This window comes from Callorhinus ursinus, unplaced genomic scaffold, assembly GCF_003265705.2.
Source record: "Callorhinus ursinus isolate GAN/ISIS: 27379988/994484 unplaced genomic scaffold, GSC_fseal_2.0 scaffold10, whole genome shotgun sequence".
Classification (NCBI taxonomy): Eukaryota; Metazoa; Chordata; class Mammalia; order Carnivora; family Otariidae; genus Callorhinus; species Callorhinus ursinus.
The window spans coordinates 29458882-29486716 of record NW_027397072.1 but is presented as its reverse complement, the minus strand read 5'-3'; positions in this window follow the sequence as shown (position 1 = coordinate 29486716).

Sequence of the window (27835 nt, the reverse complement as noted above, 5' to 3'; positions counted from 1 at the left end):
TTTTTGTTCTTTTGTTCTTTTATTTTCATCATTGCAATGCTTAGAGAGCACATGATATTTCTTCATATATTACACTTAAAAGGGAATGACTTCTGAGGGATGCCTGCTGTAAAATTTTCATCTGTCAGCACACTTAGGGAAAATGTTTTCGTTTCTACTATAAGGCAACATTTTAATGTGTACATGTACAGCATTTTCATACCCTGTCACCTAATTCCCAGTTTTCATGATAACAACATCATAATAGCATAAAAGAGATATTAAGAAAAAAATAACTTGAACTGCTTATGATTCCAAAATTGAAGAGATGATATAAAAACACTGTTGACTGGAAAACAGCTCTATTATCCCCTTTAGGCAGCATTGTGATGAAGGCCTAATGGCTTATAAATACTAGAGCTTTCTTTATCCAATGAAATTAGGATTTATTTCATTTCTTCTTACCAAGTTCCCCTCTGGCCAGTTGCATCACCTCCCAAAGGTGGAAAGTTTTCAGTTCTTAGAAAGGTTGTAGAAGTCCTATTAGTTGTGGGGCATTTTTTCTAGTAGTAGAAGGAAGTTCCAGAGAGGTTTGTTGAATCAACTTCTGGTACTCCCATGTAGATTTCCTATATACTAACATATACTCTTGAAGCCCATTTTGTGTACATGATTTTCTTTCTTTGCACCTAGCCACTGGGCCATGATACTATCTTGTTCATGGGAATCTTCCTTTTTGCCACTGTAGACTTATCAGCCGATGAATGCCCTTGGGCCACTTGTCTAGGTCTAATACTTTTTCTTTTTTTTTTTTAAAGATTTATTTATTTATTTGAGAGAGAGAGAGAATGAGAGATAGAAAGCCCGAGAGGGAAGAGGGTCAGAGGGAGAAGCAGACTCCCTGCTGAGCAGGAAGCCCGATGCGGGACTCGATCCCGGGACTCCAGGATCATGACCTGAGCCAAAGGCAGTCGCTTAACCAATTGAGCCACCCAGGCGCCCTCTAATACCTTTTCTGATGAGTGGATATTGCCTGGTATATATCAAGAGGAATTGGAGGAAACCGTTTTTCCTTCTGTTGCTCTTTGAGACTTGCAGTTGGTATCTCTGTTTATATGGAGAAGAGAAGCAGAATAAAGCTCACATTATCCTTTCTACTTAATACAACTGAAAGCTCAAGGAGTATGGAGCCCTCAAAGACAATCTTTGACATCCTAGTGTTGACAGAAGCAGTGAAGATCTGATAAAACTGCTCTTATACACAATTTCTCTAAGAAGCTTTTCCAATCCCCCCATCTAACGGAAATGGGATGCTTGCAAATGCAGATTTCAGTACCCTCTTACTGAATTGCTAATTCAGGATCCCTGTTGCTAAGCCTCTGGTATGGACCATCTTAGGTAATCTTGTTAAGAACACTAAAGTTTGAGAAGAACTTTTGAGACTGGTATCAGATTATAGTTGCTGTCAGTATCTTCTGGGATAGTTATGGGGAACTAGGCATCTGCATGGAACAGCAGAGCAACTAGTTAAGTTTTAATCCCCATTTCTCAGCAGCTGATCCAAGTATGCTAGGTTGACCTGCCTGAAAGCAATCTTAATTTTAGTCAATCATAGGAATTGTGTGTATTATTTATTACCATAAAGCCGAATAAAACATTTCATGGTTTGATGCTTATCAGCATAATTTTGTTGTTTTCTTTAATGTCATTCCTTACTTATATTCATAAATGCTCAGGCTTAATAGTTTGTTCTCTAACAGCATGGTTACTTGCATAGAAAAAGAACAACAAAACAAGAACAAATTTGGGCACCTGGGTGGCTCTGTTGGTTGGGCGACTGCCTTCGGCCCAGGTCATGATCCTGGAGTCCCGGGATCGAGTCCCACGTCAGGCTCCCTGCTCAGCAGGGAGTCTGCTTCTCCCTCTGACCCTCTTCCCTCTCATGCTCTCTATCTCTCATTCTCTCTCTCTCAAATAAATAAATAAAATCTTAAAAAAAAAAGCACAAGAACAAATTTAAACATTAAAGTCAACCATTCTGCACCCATTTCATTTTCAATCTGTGAGTGAGGAGGAATCCTGGAAATGACAGAATCAAGTTCTCTAATTATGTAATGTGAGATAAAATATTTTATGTATTTGTACCACAAAATAATTGTTAAACAGAAATTTGCAGTTAATGGTGGTTTTCTTATGACTATTGCCTCTCCAGGGAGACAATAATATTCCTTCATTATATTTTCAAAATATACTACTGATCATCAGGGAATACATATTATACAAATTATATACTAAGTTGTCTTTATCATTTAGTTAAGTAGTCCTTTTGTACTAAGTCCCTTTGTCATCTTTTACGATGTGTTAAATTTAAGATTTTCTTGTTTCATTGCAGTTAACATCAAATACTATTTATAAACACTAATTATTTAAATGTATGCTGTTATAACACATAGTACATTTTAGATGGGCTGTTACATAATTTTATAATATAGTTTTATGTAGATGAATAAATTCCTTGTACTCATACAGCATTCCTTTAGAGTCTGCTCCATCAATTTTACTTTTTCTTCACAAATGTATGTTTCATGAATTTTTAATTTAGGAGCTTTATTTTTGGAGGCCAGTGTTGGATGATGTTGCAAAATAAAGGTCATTTTCTTTGCTATGCCTATCTTTTGAATATATAAAATCAAACCATAGTAATATAAATTTCAACATATAAGACAATTATGGTAAACTATACAAAATTTTTCTTTAGAATGATGGAGGATCATTCTCTCTCATCAGTAGTTTTCTTATATAGAAAATGATGACAGCTGAGCTGGGTGTTTTTGTGAGGTGTTTTCTAAGACCAACATGCTCATATCTTAGGGTTGCCCATAATAAGAACCTCATAGCATGCATGTTATCTATTCATTCTTTCATTCAAAGAACACATCAAGAGATTATACTTTATGCTGAGCATAATGCTGAGAAGTGAAGATTGAAAGAAGAAAAATATTTGTTTTGCCATGTGTGTCTTTGTTTCTTTATATTCATTTTCTATCTTGCACTTGCATGTTTTATATTTGTATATTGTTAGTTCTAGAACTTTAAAAACTGAAAATTCTCAGCCTCAAAACAAATTTAAGTTTATATGCTTTGAATTATGAATTTCACTCTAAGAATCTTTCTTAAGGAAATAGAGATTTTTATCATTTACAATCCAACCAAGAAAAGGGAAACCAATATATTTGAAACAGAAGGAATTCTAATAGTGTTTTAGTTGCAAAGGTGATGGAAAAGAGAGGACTGACAGAGCAGAGTAAAGAAGGAATGTGATCTAAAGACAAGAAGCTGAACAAGTTCCTGCCTGGGCCCACTAGCCCACATCTGTTGCCATGCTGTTGGAGACACTGTCCCATAGCCAAATATTACTCAGCCATAGAAAGTCGTCTATTAGGAGAACTGCATTGACAAAGGAAAATGTAATTACAACATCTAATTACAGTAAAAAGCAAGGTTCTGACATCTGTGTTCAGAATCTGGTTTCCTATCTTAATAATCTGTAATATACAAAGTTATTAATTATAGCTGTCTTTACATAGAAGAAATATGAATGAACAGTGTATTATTTTAATATATTTTTTGGTTTTCCAGTATTTTCTCTAATGAGGATGTATTCTATTAAGTTAGAAGAACCATTTCACAAATCACTTAGCCAATCCTCTCTTGAACATTATGCTAAGTGTGTCACAATAGACTTACTTTGACATCCCTGTGTAGAATTCGAATGAATTATTCCAATTTTTACATTAATCATGCTTATCTTTTCCCCCTAGAAAACTAATGTTATGTTAGAATGAACATATAGGAAAATATTATAAAGAGCAGCCCAAGAAGAGGAAATGATCATGGGAAATTTATCTTACCATTGAGAAAATGATAGTATTTTTTTAAGTGAAGAAAAGGTCCGAAAAGGTAAAAAAAAAAAAAAAAAAAAAAGCATTGGGATAATCTGACCATCTAATTTAAATTCAAAGAATGAGGAAACTTTTGGCAAGAATTGGAAAGTGGAATTAAGGATTGACCAACCATCCGTTTAGGAAAAAAAAAAAGGATCAGGTTTGAGAGTAAAAAATGCAATTAAGAATATGGAAATGTGGATAAATATTATGTGCTCAAGTGGTGTCATGGTCCCTTTCCTGAAATGAATATACATTATTTTAGAGTGGAAAATACTTAGTTCTTAGGTACAGTGTTTGTTGTCATCTCTACGGGTTGTGAGAAGTTCAGCAAGAAAACTGTTCTGAGTCAGAGATATCAGAACCAGTTCTATGGAAGGAGGTGGCAATTACATGATAGGAAGACTTTAGACAGTTTTAACTACTATAGTAATTAAAAGGAGCTTATTGTATTACATATAACGTAGCACATAATAATAAACAATTGGTGTGTACCTGTTTTGCCACATGCTGTTCCAAGCACTTTAGTTATCACCCCAGCCTTACAAGGTAGGTGCTGTGATTGTTTCAGTTATATTAGTGAAGACACTGAGGCAAAGCAAGATTAAGTAACTTGACCCAAGTCAAATAGCTACTCACTTCAGTAGTGGATAAAGGATTGGAACTCAGACATGTGTTCTATAGCGGTTTGCTGTTTACTGGCTCATTGCCCTTGCAGCTTGATTAGTAGGTGTGCAGGAGATCGCGAGATACATAACACAGGAGTTATGTCTTAACTCAGTCACATTTTGCCAACCAAATCATTTTGTCACTTATTATCAATTTAGAAAAAATAAATTATACTCTGGATGACAAACTCATCAATTTCAATCAACTAGGCTTTCCTTTGTGATGAGCTAAGCATTTCTCATGACTGAAACACTTTTACTTTCTGTTATATGTCAGTCATTTCTTGTGGATGCCATTGAAGAGGAAACAAATTCTATTTTCTGTTGCATCTAAAACCTGTGATCTGATCTTCTATTCAAATACTCTTTCTCCATGACCTCTGCTTATCTCTGAGGGGAAATCAAAGAATTCAGTAAAAGTATATTTCAACTATAAGAACACACAGTAGTATGACTTTAAGTGTCAAAAGCACACACACACAGCTTTTTTTTTAATTAAAACTTCTATTATTTCCAAAATTAGGTAAGTTAATTGACTGACATGATATCAGGTTTTTTTTTAATTGAACTATAATTAACATATAATGCTTCACTAGTTTCAGGTTACATCCTGTTGCTGTATTTTTCATGTCCGTGACTTACTTATTTTATAACTGGAAGTTTGTACCGCTTTATCTATTTTACCTCACCCCTAACCCACTTACCCTCTGGCAACCAGCAGTTGGTTCTCTGTATTTAAGAGTCTGTTTTTTGTTTGTTCGTTTGTTTTACTTTTTAGATTCCACATATAGGTGAAATCATATGGTATTTGTGTTTCTCTGACTTATTTCACTTAGCATAATACCCTCTAGGTCCATCCATGTTGTTGCAAATGGCAGGATCTCATTCTTTTTTATGGCTGAGTAATACTCTATTGCATATATATACCACATCTTCTTTATCTGTTCATTTATTGATGGGCACTTCAGTGCTTCCATATCTTGGCTATTGTAAATAATGCTGCAATAAACATAGGGGTGCATATATATTTTCAAATTAGCATTTTTATCTTCTTTGGGTAAATACCCAGTAGTGGGATTACTGGATCACATGGTATTTCTATTTTTAATTTTTTAAAAGATCTATTTATTTATTTTAGAGAGAGAGAGAGCATGAACAGGAGGAAGTGCAGAGAGAGAGGGAGAGATATGCAGACTCCCGCTAAGAGTGGAGCCCGATGTGGGGCTTGATCCCAGGACCCTGAGATCATGACCTGAGCTGAAATCAAGAGTTGGACGCTTAAATGTCTGAGCCACCCAGGCACCCCTCTATTTTTAATTTTTAGTGGAATCTCTATACTGTTTTCCATACTGGTTGTACCAACTTATATTCCCAACAACAGTGCAGGGGGGTTCCCTTTTCTCCACATCCTAACCCAAACCTGCTACTTCTTGTCTTTTAGACTGGCCATTCTGACTGCTGTGAGGTGATATATCATTGTGATTTTGACTTGCACTTCCCTGATGATTTGTGATGTTGAGCATCTTCATGTCTCTCTGTTAACCATCTGTATGTCCTCTTTGGAAAAATGTCTATTCAGGTGCCCTGCTCATTTTTAATGGGATTTTTTTTTGGGGGGGGTGAGTTGTATAAGTTCTGTATATATCTAGGATATTAACCCCTTATTTGATATCACTTGAAATATCATTTGAAATATATCATTTGATATATTTCATTTGAATATATATTCAAATGAATATATATTCAATATATATGAATGAATGAATGATATATATCAAATGATATATATCAAATGATGTATATCATTTGAAAATATTTTCTCCCATTTACTAGCTTGGCTTTTTGTTTTATTGATAGTTTCCTTTGCTGTGCAAAAAACTTTTTATTTTGGGTAGTCCCAATAGTTTATTTTTGCTTTTGTTTCCCTTGCTAGAGGAGATATATTTATAAATATGTTGCTAAAGGTGATGTCCAAGAGAGTACTGCCTATGCTTTCTGTTAGGAACATTGTTGTCAGTTTTAATTTGTTTTTATGATGTGCTTAAAATTTCCTTCCTTTGGAAACCAAAGATTTTTAATTAAAATTTTGAGAATATTTTACCAAAAGGAAATTCTACCCATAGTTTTAAAACATTTGCTTTGGGTTTGCCTTTTCACCGAAGTCAATTTGACTTACTTCTGGGACCAAATATTCTGAGGACTTGTTTCACTGTTTGCAGAAATATAACTAATGTCAGTTATAGTACGATGTGCTAAACTGTTGGTCTCCACAATTTAGCTTATTTATTTGACATTGTAAATTTTTCTCATTTTGCATGGTGGTGATTATGCAACCCTAATTTTCTCAGTAGTATTACATTATAACTATTATTGTCATTAAATATTTATTGAGTTTCTTCTTTGTGCCATGTTTTAAAAATTCAAGCAGTTATAAATCAGATTCTATAACCATAAGGAACTAAAATGCACAAAAATTGTCATAAAAATATTTTGGTTGAAATTTACAGGTTAGATTCTATTGCAAATCTTTAAAGAATAATCCAATTTCTTTGGCTTCTTGATGTGTAGAGTAGGTCAAGTTTCTAAGACCTTGCTAATTTTTATTATGTGCTAAGGTTTTTGCCAGGTGGTTAATATATATTATCCTGTGTCACCTTTATAAAATACCTAATATCTGGTTAAGTTTAAATCCTGCTTTATAAGTGAATATGCATGAGGGTCTTACATAGGTGAAGCGACTGGACAAAAGTTATACATCAACTGAATGGTAGAGATGAGATTTGAATAAAGCCTATTCTCTTTCCACTACTTGCTTTAAAAAAAATTAGACACATTGATGGGAATTAAATTCCTTTTGTTGTGTAAGGAAAAGAGATTCTTGAGATATAATGAAAGTGAAAGTTTAAACTGCAGCAAAAGTCAATTAATTGAAAGCCCTTTTCATTGGCTTGGAAGGGACATAGATCCAAAAGCTGAGGTTGAAATGAAAGAGAAAATTATAGATAGAGAGGTGATTAAAAGTTTATACCTTGAGGATAAATGAATTAAAATATATGTGATTAATGATAAATGAACACATGTTAATTAACACATGTTAATCAACACCTTAGAATGCAAGATAGATTGAAGACACAGTTGTGGAGAGAGGACAGGAAAGAAGGAATTATTCAGAGAAATTATTAGTGACCAGGGAAAGTTCACACATCCCTTGTTTCCATAGGAATGGAGTGAGCAAAATATAGGTAGCTCCTATCCAGGGATTAGAGCATACATGCATTGTTTTTACTTTGATACCAATGCTTCTCTGAAAAAAAAAAGTATATATATATATATATACATATATATATATATTTAGGTTTGGACCTCACCATGATTGTTGGCACCTGTCACTGACCTTAGCTACCTACAGACTCTCTGCATCCTACTGCTTCTCTCTTTGGACACAATCTAGCTCTGATGACCTCTGATTCCCTTTCCACAGCACTGATGCACTAATATGTGGAACTCTCATTCCTGACCACAGTGCCATAGAACTTTGGCTATCAGTGTGTCCTTTAAAAGTCATGCTTCTCACCTCTCCATAATTCATTGGAAGCATCTGTGACCCCCTTAAGTGTTTCTAAATTCAGAACACCTCACTTCTAACCCAGGTCACCTTTGGCCCTGCTGCTGACTTGCTCTTCCTGTCCTGGACCTATTTTACCATCTGTAAGTAATAGTACTCACACATTAGGATAATGCATTTTACTTTACATCCAAAATCTCAACAGGGAGATACTAATTCTTCCTGCAACAAATGAGCACATTTTAAAAATACAACTAATTTATAGGTCACCTATATATTTCTTGCTACAAACCTCAAAACCAATTAATAAATATGTGTGATCTCCAAAAATGACTTATACTTACCTATATATGCTTAAATTTTAATATAGTTAAATGACCGCATACTTGAAATTTTAGAACCAATTGAGGGAATTAAATTTTAAAAATAAACATTAAAGTATCAAATACTATTATTTTGTTTTGAATTTATCATAAATAGTGGTGCTTGAGAAAACGACATTAAATAAGAGGTATACTATGGTTAACAGAGAGATTTGGGGGGATTTGAACTTTCAAGGTCTGCATAGAGAGGTGACACAGATAGGCTCTTTATATTCTAGGCTTCTACTTGAAAGTTTATGATGTCTGTTTTCCCACATGTAGAGAGCCATGACCACCCTCCTAAGAACATCTAACAAGTTTGGAGGCATTTAATATGAAAATGGAATCAGAGAGGAAGGGAAGGAGGTGGATTGGAAAGGAAACACAGTTAAGTATCAAGGACAGAAAATGCTCTTGAGAAAATCAATAAGGATTAGAAGACAAACAAAAAGATGAGGACATTTTCAAGTAAATTTGTGAGAAAGTTTGGAAACCATTGAGGTAAAATTAATTGCATTAAGATTAGCACTGGTGAAAGAAAAGATGGAACCCATGTTATCCACAACACAATTAGAATAAAGAAAATCAGGTTAGGGAAGTCTTTGAATTAATTAAACAAGGCGGCCATTAGACTGAGGTGGTTCTAATGCTGTGGCAGCCTACATAAGCAAACCAAAATCTAAGCCTGTAAATGCCTCAAGGTTACAAAAATCAAAATGTTAAGGATACCAATCACAAACACCCAACTAGGCTTTATGTTATAGCTAATCAATAATTTCCTTTCCTTGCTTCTGCACTTTATATAAGTTTATCCCCTGGGTGTGTCAGTGAGGCCTTTCTAGTTACTTCTAGTTTGGCGCTGCCTGATTGGATACGATTTTTGCACAAATAAACTATTACAGTTTTTAATATGCCTCAGTTTATCTTTTAACACCAAAAAATGCTATAATTATTGTCCAAATGTTTTTCTAAATTTGAGAGGAGTAAGAGAGATGAATTTGTTTGTGATGAGCAGGAAGAGTTAGAGATAATAAAGCTTACAAGCTGGAAATTTATGACAAGGAAAATTCTATAATAAAACTCCATGAGAACCATCTACAAAAGGGGGTCCATCTGTGTGGCTGCATGTGGCTCCAACTCACAATCCAATCCTCTTTCAAATATATGACTAAAGAGATGATGATTTGTTTTTGTTTTATTACCAGTAGAATTTTACTGATGAATTATTTGCCTTATTTATGCCCTCAAGATTAGAAAATCCATGAGTGTACTCACTATTAAAGCACAGAGGGGAAATGAGCAGATTTGCGTAAGTAATATCTGGACAGGAAAGACTTTTTGGAGTGCCTATATGTAAACAGCACAGAAAACCTCATTTGAAAAAACTGGATTAGGCAAACCAATAAGTTTATGTAAAGGAAGAGGACGACACATATTCTAAAATGTTAATTAATCTATTATTAATATAAAATAGAATACAGATAATAAAAGCTACATTTGTAAAAGTATTTTAGTCACTATTAATATCACTAAAAGTTGCTGCTAATAACAAGAAAACATGAAAAACAAATCTTTCTGGAAAGGTAAATATATAGTAGAGTTGGTGGATTAATCACCTATAGAGCTAGTATGAAGGTTAAAAGTAGTAAAAACAATTACTAATGGCAATAATTAGTTAAGGGATATACAAAATTTAAAAGGTGTAAAATGTCACATCACAAACAAAATGGTGGGGGGAGAGTAAAAATGTGAGCTTTAGAATGGGATAAAACATAAGTTGTCAAGTTAAAATAGACCACTGATATAAGTTGTTATATATAAGCCTCAGGGCAACTACAAAGCAAAAACCTGTAGTAAATGCACAATGAAGAGAAAGGAATATAAGCATACCACTAAAGAAAGTCAACAAACCACAAAGGAAGAGAGCAAGAAAAGAAAGGAACAAAGAGGAATTACAAAATCAGCCAGAACAATTAATAAAATGCCAATAAGTACATACCTGTCCATAATTACTCCAGATGTAAATGGACTAAATTCTCCAAAGATATAGAGTGGCTTAATGGATAAGAAAACAAGCCCCATTTGTATGCTGTCTATAAGACATTTATTTTAGATGTAAGACACAGACTGAAAGTGAAGGGATGGAAAAAGATATTCAGTGCATATGGAAACAAACAAACAAACACAAAAAGCTGGAGTAGCTATACTTATATCAGAAAAAATAGACTTTAAAACAAAGTCTGTAATAAGAAATGAAGATGAGTATTATATAATGATAAAGGGATCAATCCAACATTTATATATATCTATACACTTATAGATACATGATATAGATAAAAATATAACATTTGTAAATATTTATGCACCCAACATAGGAGCACCTAAATATAAAAAGCAAATATTAACAGACCTAAAGGGAGAAATAGACAGCAATACAATATTAGTAGGGGATTTTAATAATTTAATATCATCAATGGATAGACCATCCAGACAGAATATCAGTAAGGAAACATTGGCCTTAAACTACCCATTGGACCAGATGGACTTCATAGAAGATTTTAGATTTAGAAGATACAGAACATTTTATCCAAAAGCAATAGAATAAGCATACTTTTCATGTGCACATGGAACATTTTCCAGGATAAATCAAATGTTAGGTCACAAGTCTTTGTAAAATCAAGAGGATTGAAATCACATCAGGCACTTTCTCTGACCACACTGATATTAGATGAAGAAAACAAAAAAAAAACACAAAAAAGGTGGAGATTAAATAACATGTTATTGTACAACCAGTGGGTCAAATAAAGAAATAAAAAGAGGATTAAAAAAAACCTTGAGACAAACAAAAATGAAAATGTCACATACAAAAATTTGTGTGATGTAGCAAAAGCTGTTCTAAGAGGGAAGTTTATAGTGTTAAATGCCTACATTAAGAAAGAAGAAAAATCTCAAATAAACAAACAAACTTTATACCTCAAGGAACTAGAAAAAGAAGAACAAATCAATGAAAGTATGAACTAGTCCTTGGAAAAGATAAACAAAATGGAGAAACATTCAGCTAGACTCACCAAGAAAAAATCAGAGTGGGCTTAAATAAATAAAATGAGAAATGAAAGGAGATTTTAGAACCAATAACACAGAAATACAAAGGATTATAAGAGACTACCATAAGCAATTACAGGCCAACAAATTCAACAACCTAGAAGAAATGTATAAATTCCTGGAAACATACAACCTACGAAGATTGAATCATGATGAAATAGAAAACCTGAACAGACTGATCCCTAGTAAAGAGATTGAATCAATAATCAAATGTTGTTGGCAGCAGCAAACAAAAGTCTAGGACCAGATGGTTTCACTGGTGAATTCTTTCAAACATTCAAATATTTAATACCTGTTCTTCTCATACTCTTAAAAAAAGTAGAAGATATGGGAACTCTTCCAAACTCATTTCATGAGGTATTACCTGGATATCAAAACCAGGCAAGGACACCATAAAAAAATAAAATTATAGGCCAATATCCTTGATAAACATAGATGCAAAAATTCTCAACAAAGGACTAGCAAAATGAATTCGACAATACATTAGGGAATGTACCTCAACCTAGTATAGCCCATATATGATAAGCCTACAGCTAACATCATATTCAATGTTGAAAATCTTAGAGCCTTCTAATAAAAGGCATACAAAATGGAAACAAAGAAGTAAAACTGTCACTGTTTACAAATCACATGATATTATACATGGAAAATTATAAAGGCTCCTTTGAACACTGTCAGAACTAATAAATGAATGCAGTTAAGTTACAGGATACAAAATCAATATACAAAAATTTGTTGCATTTCTATTTGTTAATAACAAAGTATGAGATAAAGAAATCAAGAAAACAGTCCCATTTACAATTGCATCAAAAAGAATAAAATACGTAGGAATAAATTCAACCAAGGAGGTGAAAGATGTGTATATTTAAAACTATATGGCATTAATGAAAGAAATTAAGAAGACAGAAGCAAATGGAGAGGCATTCTGTGTTCACGAGTTGGAAAAATCAATATTGTTAAAATGTCCATACTACCCAAAACAACATACAGATTCAGTGCAATCCCTATAAAAATTCCAATGGCAGTTTTTCAAAGAAATAGAACAAATGATCCTAAAGATTGTATGGAACCAAAAAAAAAAAAAATGTATTGCCAAAGCAATCTTGAAAAGAACAAAGCTGGAGTCATAATGCTCTCTTTTTTCAAACTATACTACAAAGCTATTACTATAGCTTTATTACATATTAATATTACATTACCTATTACATATTAACACAGTACGGTGTTACCATAAAAATGGACACATAGATCAATGAAACAGAATAGAGGGCCCAGAAATAAATCCATGCTTATAAGGGTAAATTAATTTACAGTAAAGGAGCCAAGAATATACAATGAGGAAAGGACAGTCTCTTCAATAAATGATGTTGGGAAAATGACAGCCACTTGCAAAAGAACTCAACTACTATCTTACATCATACACAAAAATTAGCTCAAAATGGATTAAAGACTTGAATGTAAAACCTGAAATCATATAACTCCTAGAAGAAAAATGGTGGTAAACTCTTTGACATAAGTCTTGGCAATGATTTTTTTGAATTTGACACCAAAAGCAAAATAAACAAGGCAAAAATAAATAAGTGGGACTATATCATACTTCAAAAGCTTCTGCACAGTGAAAGAAACCATCAACAAAATGAAAAGGCAACCTACTGAACGAAAGAAAATATTGGCAAATCACATCAATAAGGGACTAATATCAAAAATATATAAAAAACTCATACAACTCAGTAACAACAACAAAAAAAACAATCTCATTAAAAATGGGCAGATCTGAATAGACATTTTTCCAAAGATGAGAAACAGATGGTCAACAGGTACATTAAAATATGCTGAACATCATTGATCATCAGGAAAATGCAAACAAAGCCACAATGAAATACCACCTCACACCTGTTAGAATGGCTATTGTCAAAAAGATAAAAAATAACAAGTGTTGGCGAGGATGTGGAGAAAAGAGAACCCTTGTGCATTGTTGGTGGGAATGGATATTGGTGCAGCCACTGTGAAAAACAGTTGGAGATTCCTCAAAAAATGAAAAATAGGACTACCTTCTGATCCAGTAATCACCACTGTTGGGTATTTGCCCTAGAAAATGAAAACACTAGTTCAAAAAGATATGTGCACCCCCATGTTCATTGCAGCATTATTTACAATGGTCAAAATATGAAAACAACATAATGAATACTCATAATGGATGAGTTGATAAATTGTGAGATGCACACACACACACACACACACAGAGGAATATTATTCAGCCATAAAAAAGACTTCTTGCTATTTGCAACAACATGGTTGGATCTTGAGGACATTAAGCTAAATGAAATAGATCAGAGAAAATTAAATACTGTATGATCTATTTTATGTGTGTAACCTTTGGAAAAAAACATTATCATAGATAAGGAGAGCAGACTGGTAGTTGCCAGAGACAGGGGTTGGGGTGGGGGTAGGAGAAATGGGTGAAGGGGATCAAAAGATAAAAAGACAGAAAAAAACAGGAAAACACTGTAGGTGCCTGCTAAATGTTCAGCTTCATTAAGTCTGTTTAAGTTTTATAATAAATGCTAAAGAGAAAAGATTACTTCATCTACTTTGTACTACATTGAGTGTAGCAGATATATCCAGATGACTTATAAACTTCTTCCTGTTGTCATCGGTTAAAAAGAAGTTGGTGCTAAAAAAAAAAAAAGTAATACATTTATAAATGAAAATACGTACTGAAAAATCTTTGTCAGGAAATTAATTTTGCACTGTAATTATTGCGGGGTTACCTAGAGATATGTGATAAAAAACAAGAAATTGAAATGATGGTATGACTATATCACTGTTTATTTTTTAATGTAATTTTCAGTCTTCTATTGGTATTGTTTTTCCCCTGCCAAAATTTTTGAATTTATATCTTCCAATAATTTTTATCATGTATGCTTATGAGCATTACCAGATACTTTTTTAAAAACAATGTAAATGTCTGTACATCTTTATTAAGTTTTTTTGCAACTGATTATCAAGGAAAGAATAAAGTAGATTTAATGCATTCATTTGGAATGATTTTCAATACATAATGTGAAGTGGGAAAAATTAAAAAAACAATAACCAAAAATCGTGTTTGACAAAATCCCATTTAATGGGGGTGGGGGGGAACCACAGAAAGATAGCACATAACCAACGCTGAGCTCTCTTTTGTGTTGCTCTCCATCCTGAGGCTACAGACAAAAAAAAAAAAAAAAAAAAAAAAGAGAGATAGGAAACAAAATGCTCAATTCACAAACTATAGGTGGAAGAGAGAAGACTAGGTCTCAGCAGCTGTGGAAGGAGTCAAGAAGACTCCACTATGTACAGAGCACAAAGATGACCCTGACAGATGATTCCACTTGAAACATGAGGTAAAAGTAAAGAAAAGCATGGACTGTAAACATACTACCATGGGAGAGGGGAGAGAAATCTAATATGCAACAAGACAGGTGAAGAATCTAATCTGGAAAGAAGTCCAAGAAACAGAAGAAAATTCCCCAAGAGAGCTCCTCATTAGAGGAGAATTTAGATATAAAAGTTCAAACAAAATAGTAGACACAAGACTGAATTGAATGAAATTTTTAAATGCAAAAGAAAATAAAACAAAGACCAAAAGAGCAACATTAAAAAGTTAATAATAAATTGAAAAGGTTGAAGAACAGACCAGACAATAGCTAATAAAAACATTAATTAAATATGTAGAAGAAAAGCTTGTTTATGTAAACACAAAGGAAAAGGACACAAAAAACTATAGATAATATTATGGATATGTGAAATGTAATAAACTGTCATAAATATACCAGAAGTTGAAAACCAAACAAATGGAACAGAGAACACTGAGACATTACAGAAGAAAACTTCCCAAATGGAATCTGCGGGAAAAGTAAAAATTGTGTTCTGTTCATGATAGATAGAGAACAATAAACACAGAGACATATACTATGTAAGTCACCACACTTCAAGAGAAGAAAATGAACTCTGGGAAGAAAATCATTTTTCTGAGAAAGAGGGAAAAAAAATTAGGCCAGTCTCAGACTTTTGCACAGCAGTCACTGCCAAAAGGCAATTAAGCAATTCCTGCACAGTTCTGAAAAAAAGTAATATCATGCTAGAAGATAACTCACACAACATGCCGGACAAGCATAAAAGCTACAGACAGGTACTCTCAAATACAAAATCATTTCAGAAATAAAATATTCTGGAGTTCTTACTGAAAAACAAAAATAAAATAAAACTACTCAACAACTATATCCAAGAAATGAAGAACTGAAATCAGAATGAGAAGACCAGTGGTGTCAGGCAGACAGGGCTGGGTTCTGATGTCATGGTGATAACTGTGCTTCTGTTCTTTACCCCAGTGGTTTTCCAACATTAAAAAAAAATAAATTGGGGGTGCCTAGGTCGCTCAGTTGGTTAAGCGACTGTCTTCAGCTCAGGTCATGATTCTACAGTCCTGGGATCGAGTCGCACATCAGGCTCCACGGGAAGCCTGCTTCTCCCTCTGACCCTACCCCCTCTTGTACTCTCTCTCTCACTCTATCAAATAAATAAATAAAACCTTTAAAAAAATAAAATAAAAAATAAAAAGATAAATTGGTAATACAAAGATGGATTGAGGAATAATTTTTTATAAGTCTCTAATGGTGGAATGTAATTAGTATTTAAACTAAGCCATTTGACATTAAATAATGCCTATTTTTAGCCATTTAAATCAGTTTCATGGCTTTATCTATTGGCAGCAATATGACCCAGTGAATTTCTTTTTGAATTACTCATTGTCTTCCATTCTAAGAAAGATAAGAATTTAATGTTCTGAAAAGTCATAGCCAAAAATACATTCAATTCAGGCATTGTGCTGATTGAGAAGAAGAAAAAAGGTGTAATTTTATATTTTAGATAACCAAAAGAAGAAAAATATTAAGTGAAAGGCCAATGTTAATTAGATGAAATTGATAGATGTTAAGAAATTAAATAATCAAATAAAATCTAAATATGGAACAAGAAATTCACATTTTTAAGGTGCTCTTAATTTTCTTTTTTTAAAATTTTTTTTATTATTATGTTAATCACCATACATTACATCATTAGTTTTTGATGTAGTGTTCCATGATTCATTGTTTGTGCATTACACCCAGTGCTCCGTGCAGAATGTGCCCTCTTTAATACCCATCACCAGGCTAACCCATCCCCCCACCCCTCCCCTCTAGAACCCTCAGTTTGTTTTTCAGAGTCCATCGTCTCTGATGGTTTGTCTCCCCCTCCAACTTACTCCCCTTCATTCTTCCCCTCCTGCTATCTTCTTCTTCGTTTCTTTTTCTTAACATATATTGCATTATTTGTTTCAGAAGTACAGATCTGTGATTCAACAGTCTTGCACAATTCACAGCACTCACCAGAGCACATACCCTCCCCAATGTCTATCACCCAGCCACCCCATCCCTCCCACCCCACCCCCACTCCAGCAACCCTCAGTTTATTTCCTGAGATTAAGAATTCCTCATATCAGTGAGGTCCTATGATACATGTCTTTATCTGATTGACTTATTTCAATCAGCATAACACCCTCCACTTCCATCCACGTCTTTGCAAATGGCAAGATCTCATTCCTTTTGGTGGCTACATAATATTCCATTGTGTATATATACCACCTCTTCTTTATCCATTCATCTGTCGATGGACATCTTGGCTCTTTCCACAGTTTGGCTATTCTAGACATTGCTCTTATAAACATCGGGGTGCACATACCCCTTCAGATCCCTACATTTGTATCTTTGTGGTAAATACCCAGTAGTGCAATTGCTGGATCGTATGATAGCTCTATTTTCAACTGTTTGAGGAACCTCCATACTGTTTTCCAGAGTGGTTGCACCAGCTTGCATTCCCACCAACAGTGTAGGAGGGTTCCCCTTTCTCTGCATCCCCGCCAACATCTGTCGTTTCCTGACTTACTAATTTTAGCCATTCTTACTGGTGTGAGGTGGTATCTCATTGAGGTTTTAATTTCGATTTCCCTGATGCCGAGAGATGTTGAGCACTTTTTCATGTGTCTGTTGGCCATTTGGATGTCTTCTTTAGAAAAATGTTTGTTCATGTCTTCTGCCCATTTCTTGATTGGGTTATTTGTTCTTTGGGTGTTGAGTTTGATAAGTTCTTTATAGATTTTGGATACTAGCCCTTTATCTGATGTGTCATTTGCAAATATTTTCTCCCATTCTGTCGGTTGTCTTTTGGTTTTGTGGACTGTTTCTTTTGCTGTGCAAAAGCTTTTTATCTTGATGAAATCCCAATAGTTCATTTTTGCCCTTGCTTCCCTTGCCTTTGGTGATGTTTCTAGGAAGAAGTTGCTGCGGCTGGGGTCGAAGAGGTTGCTACCTGTGTTCTCCTTTAGAATTTTGATGGACTCCTGTCTCACGTTTAGGTCTTTCAACCATTTGGAGTCTATTTTTGTGTGTGGTGTAAGGAAATGGTCCAGTTTCATTCTTCTGCATGTGGCTGTGCAATTTTCCCAACACCATTTGTTGAGGAGACTGTCTTTTTTCCATTAGACATTCTTTCCTGGTTTGTCAAAGATGAGTTGACCATAGAGTTGAGGGTCCATTTCTGGGCTCTCTATTCTGTTCCATTGATCTATGTGTCTGTTTTTGTGCCAGTACCATACTGTCTTGATGATGACAGCTTTGTAATAGAGCTGGAAGTCTGGAATTGTGATGCTGCCAGCTCTGCTTTTCTTTATCAATATTCCTCTGGCTATTCGGGGTCTCTTCTTGTTCCATACAAATTTTAGGATTATTTGTTCCATTTCTTTGAAAAAAGTGGATGGTATTTTGATGGGGATTGCATTGAATGTGTAGATTGCTCTAGGTAGCATTTATATCTTCACAATGTTTGTTCTTCCAATCCATGAGCATGGAACGTTTTTCCATTTCTTTGTGAATTTCCTTCATGAATATATTATAGTTTTCTGACTACAGATCCTATGCCTCTTTAGTTAAATTTATTCCTAGGTATCTTATGGTTTTGGGTGCAATTGTAAATGGGATCGACTCCTTGATTTGTCTCTCTTCTATCTTGTTGTTGGTGTATAGGAATGCCACTGATTTCTGTGCATTGATTTTATATCCTGCTACTTTACTGAATTCCTGTATGAGTTCTAGCAGCTTTGGGGGTGGAGTCTTTTGGGTTTTCCACATACAGTATCATATCATCTGCAAAGAGTGAGAGTTTGACTTCCTCCTTGCCGATTTGGATGCCTTTGATATTTTTGTTGCCTGATTGCTGTGGCTAGGACTTCCAATACTATGTTGAGTAGCAGTAGTGATAATGTACAACCCTGCCACGTTCCTGACCTTAGGGGAAAGGCTCTCAGCTTTTCCCCATTGAGAATGATATTTGCTGTAGGTTTTTCATAGATGGCTTTTATGATATTGAGGTATGTACCCTCTATCCTTATACTCTGAAGAATTTTGATCAAGAAAGGATGTTGTACTTTGTCAAATGCTTTTTCTGCATCTATTGAGAGGATCATATGATTCTTGTTCTTTCTTTTGTGAATTTATTGTATCACGTTGATGGATTGGCAGATGTTGAACCAGGCTTGCAGCCCAGGGATAAATCCCACTTGGTCATGGTGAATAATCCTTTTAATGTACTGTTGGATCCTATTGGCTAGTATTTTGGTGAGAATTTTTGCATCCATGTTCATCAAGGATATTGGTCTGTAATTCTCCTTTTTGATGGGGTCTTTGTCTGGTTTTGGGATCAAGGTCATGGTGGCCTCATAAAATGAGTTTGGAAGTTTTCCTTCCATTTCTATATTTTGGAACAGTTTCAGGAGAATAGGTATTAATTCTTCTTTAAATGTTTGGTAGAATTCCCCTGGGAAACCACCTGGCCCTGGGCTTTTGTTTGTTGGGAGATGTTTGATGACTGCTTCAATTTCCTTAGTGGTGATAGGTCTGTTCAGGTTTTCTATTTCTTCCTGGTTCAGTTTTGGCAGTTGATACATCTCTAGGAATGCACCCATTTCTTCCAGGTTAGCTAATTTGCTGGCATAGAGTTGCTCATAATATGTTCTTATAATTGTTTGTATTTCTTTGGTGTTGGTTGTGATCTCTCCTCTTTCATTCATGATTTTGTTGATTTGGGTCATTTCTCTTTTCTTTTTGATAAGTCTGGCCAGGCGTTTATCAGTCTTGTTAATTCTTTCAAAGAAACAGCTCCTAGTTTCGTTGATCTGTTCTACTGCTCTTTTGCTGTCTATTTCATTGATTTCTGCTCTGACCTTTATTATTTCTCTTCTTCTGCTGGGTTTAGGCTTTATTTGCTGTTTTTTCTCTAGCTCCTTTAGGTGTAGGGATAGGTTGTGTATTTGAGACCTTTCTTGTTTCTTGAGAAAGGCTTGTATTGCTATATACTTTCCTCTTAGGACTGCCTTTGCTGCATCCCAAAGATTTTGAACAGTTGTGTTTTCATTTTCATTGGTTTCCATGAATTTTTTTAATTCTTCTTTCATTTCCTGGTTGACCCATTCATTCTTTAGTAGGATGCTCTTTAGCCTCCATGTATTTGAGTTCTTTCCAACTTTCCTCTTGTGATTGAGTTCTAGTTTCAAAGCATTGTGGTCTGAAAATATGCAGGGTATAATCCCAATCTTTTGGTATCAGTTGAGACCTGATTTGTGACCTAGGATGTCATCTATTCTGGAGAATGTTCCATGGGCACTAGAGAAGAATGTGTATTCCGCTGCTTTGGGATGGAATGTTCTGAATATGTCTGTGAAGTCCATTTGGTCCAGTGTGTCATTTAAAGTCTTTATTTCCTTGTTGAGCTTTTGCTTAGATGATCTGTCCATTTCAGTGAGGGGGGTGTTAAAGTCCCCCACTATTATTGTATTGTTGTCAATGTGTTTCTTTGCTTTTGTTATTAATTGCCTTATATAATTGGCTGCTCCCATGTTAGGGGCATAGATATTTACAAATTGTTAGATCTTCTTGTGGATAGACCCTTTAAGTAGGATATAGTGTCCTTCTTCATCTCTTGTTACAGTCTTCGTTTTAAAATCTAATTTGTCTGGTATAAGATTTGCCACCCCAGCTTTCTTTTGGTGTCCATTAGCATGGTAAATGGCTTTCCACCCCCTCCCTTTCAATGTGGGGGTGTCTTTGGGTCTAAAATGAGTCTCTTGCAGACAGCATATTGATGGGTCTTGTTTTTTAATCCCACCTGATAGCCTGTGTCTTTTGACTGGGACATTTAGCCCATTTACATTCAGGGTAACTATTGAAAGATACGATTTTAGTGCCATTGTATTGCCTGTAAGCTGACTATGACTGTATATTGTCTGTGTTCCTTTCTGATCTATGCTGCTTTTAGGCTTTCTCTTTGTTTAGAGGACCCCTTTCAATATTTCTTGTTGGGCTGGTTTCGTGTTTGCAAATTCCTTTATTTTTTGTTTGTCCTGGAAGCTTTGTATCTCTCCTTCTATTTTCAATGACAGCCTAGCTGGATATAGTATTCTTGGCTGTATATTTTTCTCGTTTAGTGCTCTGAAGTTATCATGCCAGTCCTTTCTGGCCTGCCAGGTCTCTGTAGATAGGTCTGTTGCTAATCTAATGTTTCTACCATTGTAGGTTACATATCTCTTCTCCCGAGCTGCTTTCAGGATTTTCTCTTTGTCTCTGAGACTCGTAAGTTTTACTATTAGATGTCAGAGTGTTGACTTATTTTTATTGATTTTGAGAGGAGTTCTCTGTGCCTCCTGGATTTTGATGCCTGTTTCCTTCCTCACATTAGGGAAGTTCTCTGGTATAATATGCTCCAGTATACCTTCTGCCCCTCTCTCTCTTTCTTCTTCTTCTGGGATCCCAATTATTCTAATGTTCTTTCGTCTTATCTTATCGCTTATCTCTCGAATTCTGCCCTTGTGATCCCGTAGTTGTTTATCTCTCTTTTTCTCAGCCTCTTTATTTTCCATCATTTGGTCTTCTATATCGTTGATTCTCTCTTCTGCCTCACTTATCCTAGGAGTTAGTGCCCCCATTTTTTATTGCACCTCATTAATAGCCTTTCAGATTTCGACTTGGTTAGATTTTAGTTCTTTTATTTCTCCAGAAAATGTTTCTTTAATAACTTGCACGCTTTTTTTAGCCCAGCTAGTATCTGTAAAGTCATGATTCTGAACTCTAGGTCCAATATCGTACTAATGTCCGTATTAAGTAGGTCCCTGGCAGACGGTACTACCTCTTGTTCTTTTTGCTGAGGTGATTTTTTTCATCTTGTCATTTTGTCCAGAGGATAATAGACGAATGAGAGAACAAAATGCTAACAGGTTAACAACGTCCCCTGTAAAATACTCTATACAAATCAGATAAGACCTGAAACCAGGGGAAAAGAAAGGGAAAGAAAGAAGAAAGAAAGAGAAAAGAAAGAAATAGAAAAAGATAAAAACAAACAGAAACAGAACAAAACAAAAAAAACAGAATATGATCAAATATGATCAGGCTAGTGCATAGATCAGTGCCACACACTAGATTTTGGGCGTATTTTGGTCTGTTAGATGAAATTGCCTCCTAAAATTTTAAAGGAAGATAGACTTATATAGGTACAAAATAAGGGTTGATACAATGAAGGGATGAAAGATGACTGTAAAGATGAAAATTGTAAAAGATTTTATAAAAGGAATTGATAAGATAAGAAGTTATTTGAAAAAAGAAAGAAGATTTAAAAAAAAAGAGCAAAAATGGGAGAGAGTGTGATCAGGCAGGAGACTAGAACAAAGCCATACACTAGTGATTTAGGGTATATTTTGATCTGTTGGAAGAAACTGTATCTCAAAATTTTAAAGAGAGAACAACTTATATATATATATGCCAAAAATAAGGGTAACTACTATGAAGGGATAAAATATGACTCTAAAAATGAAAAACAAAAAATGTTTTTTTAAAAAAGGGATTGATAAGATGTTGGTTGAAAAAGCAAAAAAGAAAAATTAAAAAATTAACTTTGAATAACTAATGAATTATGGTAAAAAAGCCATGAATTCTATGTGCAGTATTCCCCTATTGCTGGTGTTCTCCCATTCTCCTTGATTGGTAAACTTGGTCTTGGCTTGCTGGATGTTCGTGCTGATCTTCTGGGGGAGGGGCCTGTTGCCGTGGTTCCCAACTGTCTTTGCCGGTGGCAGAATGCCCCGCCCTTGTTGGTCCAGGCTAAGCAATCTGCTCAGATTTGCTCTCTGGTGCTTTTGTTCCCTGCAAGCTCTCGGTACAGCTTTGGAGGACCAGAGTGAAAATGGTGGCCTCCCAATCTCCACCCGGAGGAGCTGAGAACTCGGGGCCCTGCTCCTCAGTGCGCCCCCAGAGAAAAGCAGTCACTCCCGTCTCCCCGGTCTCTGGCCGCACTCTGTGCTCACCCGGCCTGTGACCGAGCGTTTGTATGTCTGGCACCCGACCCCGTGTGGAGTCTCCAAACCCAGCAGATCCCTGCCGTGTGCTCCCGCGCCGCTCCTCCCGGGGGAGGAAGAGGAGTCTCCCCAGCTCTGCTACTTGTTGGGTCCCTGCTGGAGGAGCAGTGGCCCGACTGGGCCGCGGATCACAGTTTATGGCAACCCCGAGCTGAGAGCTAGCTCCTCAGCTCCGTCTCTGCAGCCGGCTTCCCCGCTCTGATACCTGGGAGCTCTGCTGCACTCAGGCTCCCCCGGTCTTTCTGTGACCCCGAGGGTCCTGAGACCACACTGTCCCGCGAGGATTCCACCCCCCACTTAGCCACTGAAGTGATGTCCCTCTGTGGAGCCGACTTCTCAAAGTTCCGATTTTGTGCTCCGTGGCTCTATCACTTGCCAGAAGCGGCCAATGGCGGCCCCCTCCCCCACCGTCTATCCTCCCAAATATCGCCTCAGATTCACTTCCCCGCACGTCCTACCTTCCAGTAAGTGGTCGCTTCTCTGTTCAGAGAGTTGTTGCTACTCTCTTCTTCGATCTCCTGTTGAGTTCGTAGGTGTTCAGAATGGTTTGATCCCTATCCAGCTGAATTCCTGAGACCAGACGAAATCCAGGTCTCCTACTCCTCCGCCATCTTGCTCCGCCCTCCAAAATTCACATCATTTTTAAATTGGTAAATTTATAGGGGGAAGCTGATGATTTTTTGGCTGTTTTATTTTTATTTTTCTGTGAAATGGTTTTCTTAAACAGATGCAGACTAATTAAAAATTCACTTCCTTATATGATTTAAACACTGAATAGGGAAAAGTAGACAATTCTTAAAGATGGAGGTTTTGGAATTTTCATCCAAGCATATACAAAGTTTAAGGATTATATGCTGTTGAATGCTATCCCAGTCGCTAGCTAACTTCTGACTCTGAGGGTCAAGGTGATGTTTAGTGACTCAGCAGTGATGGTAAAATATCCCTTTGTAACATTTTCTCTCTGAGAAGATAAAAATTTGTAATGGAAAGTTTTGACTTAAATGTTTTTGATAAGTATTATCCTCTTTCTTTCTGTTATTGAATAGGATTACATAAAGAATAATATATGATTTGTTCTGTCCTTTGAGATTCAGCCCTTTGCATTAGTCTCCTAGGATGTTCAGACAGTGTTAGGATTGGTAGGGGGGGTAATGAAACACATCTCTGACTCCTGGGGGTTTATCATCCCTCTCCCACTTCAGTCCAACCAGTTAACTGCCAACTCCTCTCCTGCTGTGGTTTCTCAGTCTTACATTCATTCATGACACATGTATTAAGTATCTACTGTGTGTCAGGCATTGTTCTACATACTAGTCATAATGCAATGTACACTGCAGACAAATTTCCTGCCCCCAGGAAGTTTTCCTTCTGGTAGAGGAGACAAACAAAATAGCATTCTTCTCCCATTGTGAAAACATTGCCTTTGGGCTAGAGCAGGGCTTTTCAACCTCAGTACTAATCACATTTTAGGCTACATAATTCTTTGTTGTGAGAGGCTGTCTGGTGCACTGTACGATGTTTAGCAGCATCTCTGGCCTCTACTCACTAGATCCCATAGTTATGACAGCCAGAAATGTTTCCAGACATTGTCAAATGTCCATGGAGGGGTAAAGTGCCCCTGAGTTCAGAAGCACTGGTCCACATAACTCATTGGGCTCCCCTTCAAAATTTTCCCATTGTTATGTTATCTCAATGCTGTGTCAGCATCTCCTCTTAGCTGATGCTACTTTTTATATTTGTTCTAGACAAATGCAGCCTTTTTCCAAGTCTACAATTTTGCAGGCCGAAAGTACTTCACACCTGGGAGCAGATGCTGATCTAGCAGAAATAATGTAAGAATTTTCTGCCAAAGTAGCTGTTTTGTTTCAATGTTACATATATTTCACTAGCATTCTGAGTGTGGATGCTGCATATTGATAAACCATTGCTTTCTCTAATTGATTTAGGACATCATGCATTTTGTGTGTGTGTGTGTATGCCCCACAATGTTCTTGCTAAACGTGTGATTTTCCATAGGCCTACTTCTTGGTATATATCTAAATGTACTGGTAACTTAACCCCACCCCAAACTACAAATTGCTTTCCATATGTAGACTTATTGGTCTTTGCTCTTTTAGAACACTTCCTTCTCTCTACAGACTTAAAAAGGATGAAATCAAGGAGAAAATTAACTATACCATTCTTCAGGAACTAGAATCTACATCTCTCTTTGTTGATTATTGTAGTGTTTGGCTGGGGGACATTGAGCTGCCCTGTGATAGAAAATGTTCATAATCAGATGTTTCTCTAATCCTGTAGCAAATTTTGGAAACCTGGCTCTGTACACATATTTAAACTAAATAATCCTATTTTTTTATTGCAGCCTTTTATATCCTCCTTTTGTTGTCCTCGAGAGACTAGTTATTGGCAATGCTTAAATTTCCATTACCAATAGGAAAAAAAGAATTGCAAGTGTATTCTTCTATTATAAGTAATATCCAAGGATATATTTATAGTCTCTCAAAAACAATTTGAGCTCCTCTGCAATGCTACTCAATTTAAACTCAGTACTGTATGATATTTACACATGCATCACCCTTGGTTGTCTCTCCCCTGGCTTCGTGCAGTCTACTGTGCATGCTTTTCATTTGTGGGCATGTTGTGGCACAAGTTCCAATGGCTACATGCCTGTGTCAAGCACATTCCAGGTTTCCTTGTACTTCTTTTCTTATTGAAGACAGTTGCTGAATGAGAGATCTACTCTTTTTTTTTTTTTTAAGATTTTATTTATTTGAGAGAGAGAGAATGAGAGATAGAGAGCATGAGAGGGAAGAGGGTCAGAGGGAGAAGCAGACTCCCCCCTGAGCAGGGAGCCCGATGTGGGACTCGATCCTGGGACTCCAGGATCATGACCTGAGCCGAAGGCAGTCGCTTAACCAACTGAGCCACCCAGGCGCCCGAGAGATCTACTCTTGGTAAGCCAGACTAGATGAAGCCATTTTTTTTTCTTTTAAAAAGAAAGTCATTTATTCTGACAATTACCACTACTGAAATATTTATTTCTATACTTATATGGTAGTAGTATAATTTAAATACACACACAGACAAGTTACATATACAGAGTTACACAAAATACACATAGCTTCATGAACAATAGTAGGATTCTTTTTTTCTCTTTTTTTGGTGAACATTTTGGAATTAGTATGTTTATTACAATAGCATGAATAAGACACAATACAGGTGCTCAAATGAATTACAGAGCAACCTGCCATGGACAGGATTTCTGCCTATAAGACATACGGGATATATATTTTTTAAATATAAATTTCAGGTATACAACATAATTCGATGTGTATTTATATGAAAAGTGAGCCCCCCTAAATGTCTAGTTACCATCCATCACCCTACAGTTGACACCCTTCACCTCTTTCTCCCAATAACTCCCTTCTCCTCTGGTAACCACTAATCCAATCTCCATCATATCTATGAGTTTGTTTTTGTTTTATTTGTTTGCTTGTTTTGTTTTATTATTTTTAATATTCCACATGAGTGAAATCCTACAGTATTTCTCTTTCTTCTTCTGACTTATTTCACTTAGCATAATACCGCATTTGTTGTCACAAATAACAAGATTTCATTCTTTTTTATGGCTGAGTAGTATTCCATTGTTTATACATATCTTTTTTATCCATTCATCCATTGATGGACAGAAATTTAGTTTGTTTCCATATCTTTCCTATTTTAAATAATGCTGCAATGAACACAGGGGTGCATATATCTTTTTGAATTAGTGTTTTCATGTTTTTGGCTATATACCCAAAAGTGGAATAGCTGGATAATATGGTAGTTCTCTCCTTAATTTTTTGAAGCTTTTCATACTGTTTTCAATAGTGGCTGTACCAATTTACAATCCCAGCAGTATTCGAGGGTTTGCTTTTCTCCATATCCTCTCAAACACTTGGTATTCTTTGTCTTTTTGAAAATAGCAATTCTAACAGGTATGAGGTGATACCTTATTGTGGTTTTGATTGCATCTCCCTAATAATTAGTGATGCTGAACATCTTTTTATGTGCCTGTTGACCACCTTCATGTTGTTTTGGGGGGAAAATGTCTATTTAGATCCTCTGCCTATTTTTTTTTATTATTATGTTATGTTAATCACCATACATTACATCATTAGTCTTCGATGTAGTGTTCCATGATTCATTGTTTGCATATAACACCCAGTTCTCCATGCAGTACATGCCCTCTTTAATACCCATCACCAGGCTAACCCATCCCCCCACCCCACTCCCCTCTAGAACCCTCAGTTTGTTTCTCAGAGTCCATAGTCTCTCATGGTTCATGTCCACCTCTGATTTCACCCCCTTCATTTTTCCCTTCCTGCTATCTTCTTCTTTTTTTTTTTTAACATATAATATATTATTGTTTCAGAGGTACAGTCTGTGATTCAACAGTCTTCCACAATTCACAGCACTCACCATAGCACATACTCTCCCCAATGTCTATCACCCAGCCACCCCATCCCTCCCACCCCCCACCACTCCAGCAACCCTCAGTTTGTTTCCTGAGATTAAGAATTCCTCATATCAGTGAGGTCATATGATACATGTTTTTCTCTGACTTATTTCGCTCAGCATAATACCCTCTAGTTCCATCCAGGTCATTGCAAATGGCAAGATCTCATTCCTTTTGATGGCTGCCTAATATTCCATTGTGTGTGTGTGTATATATATATATATATATATATATATATATATAT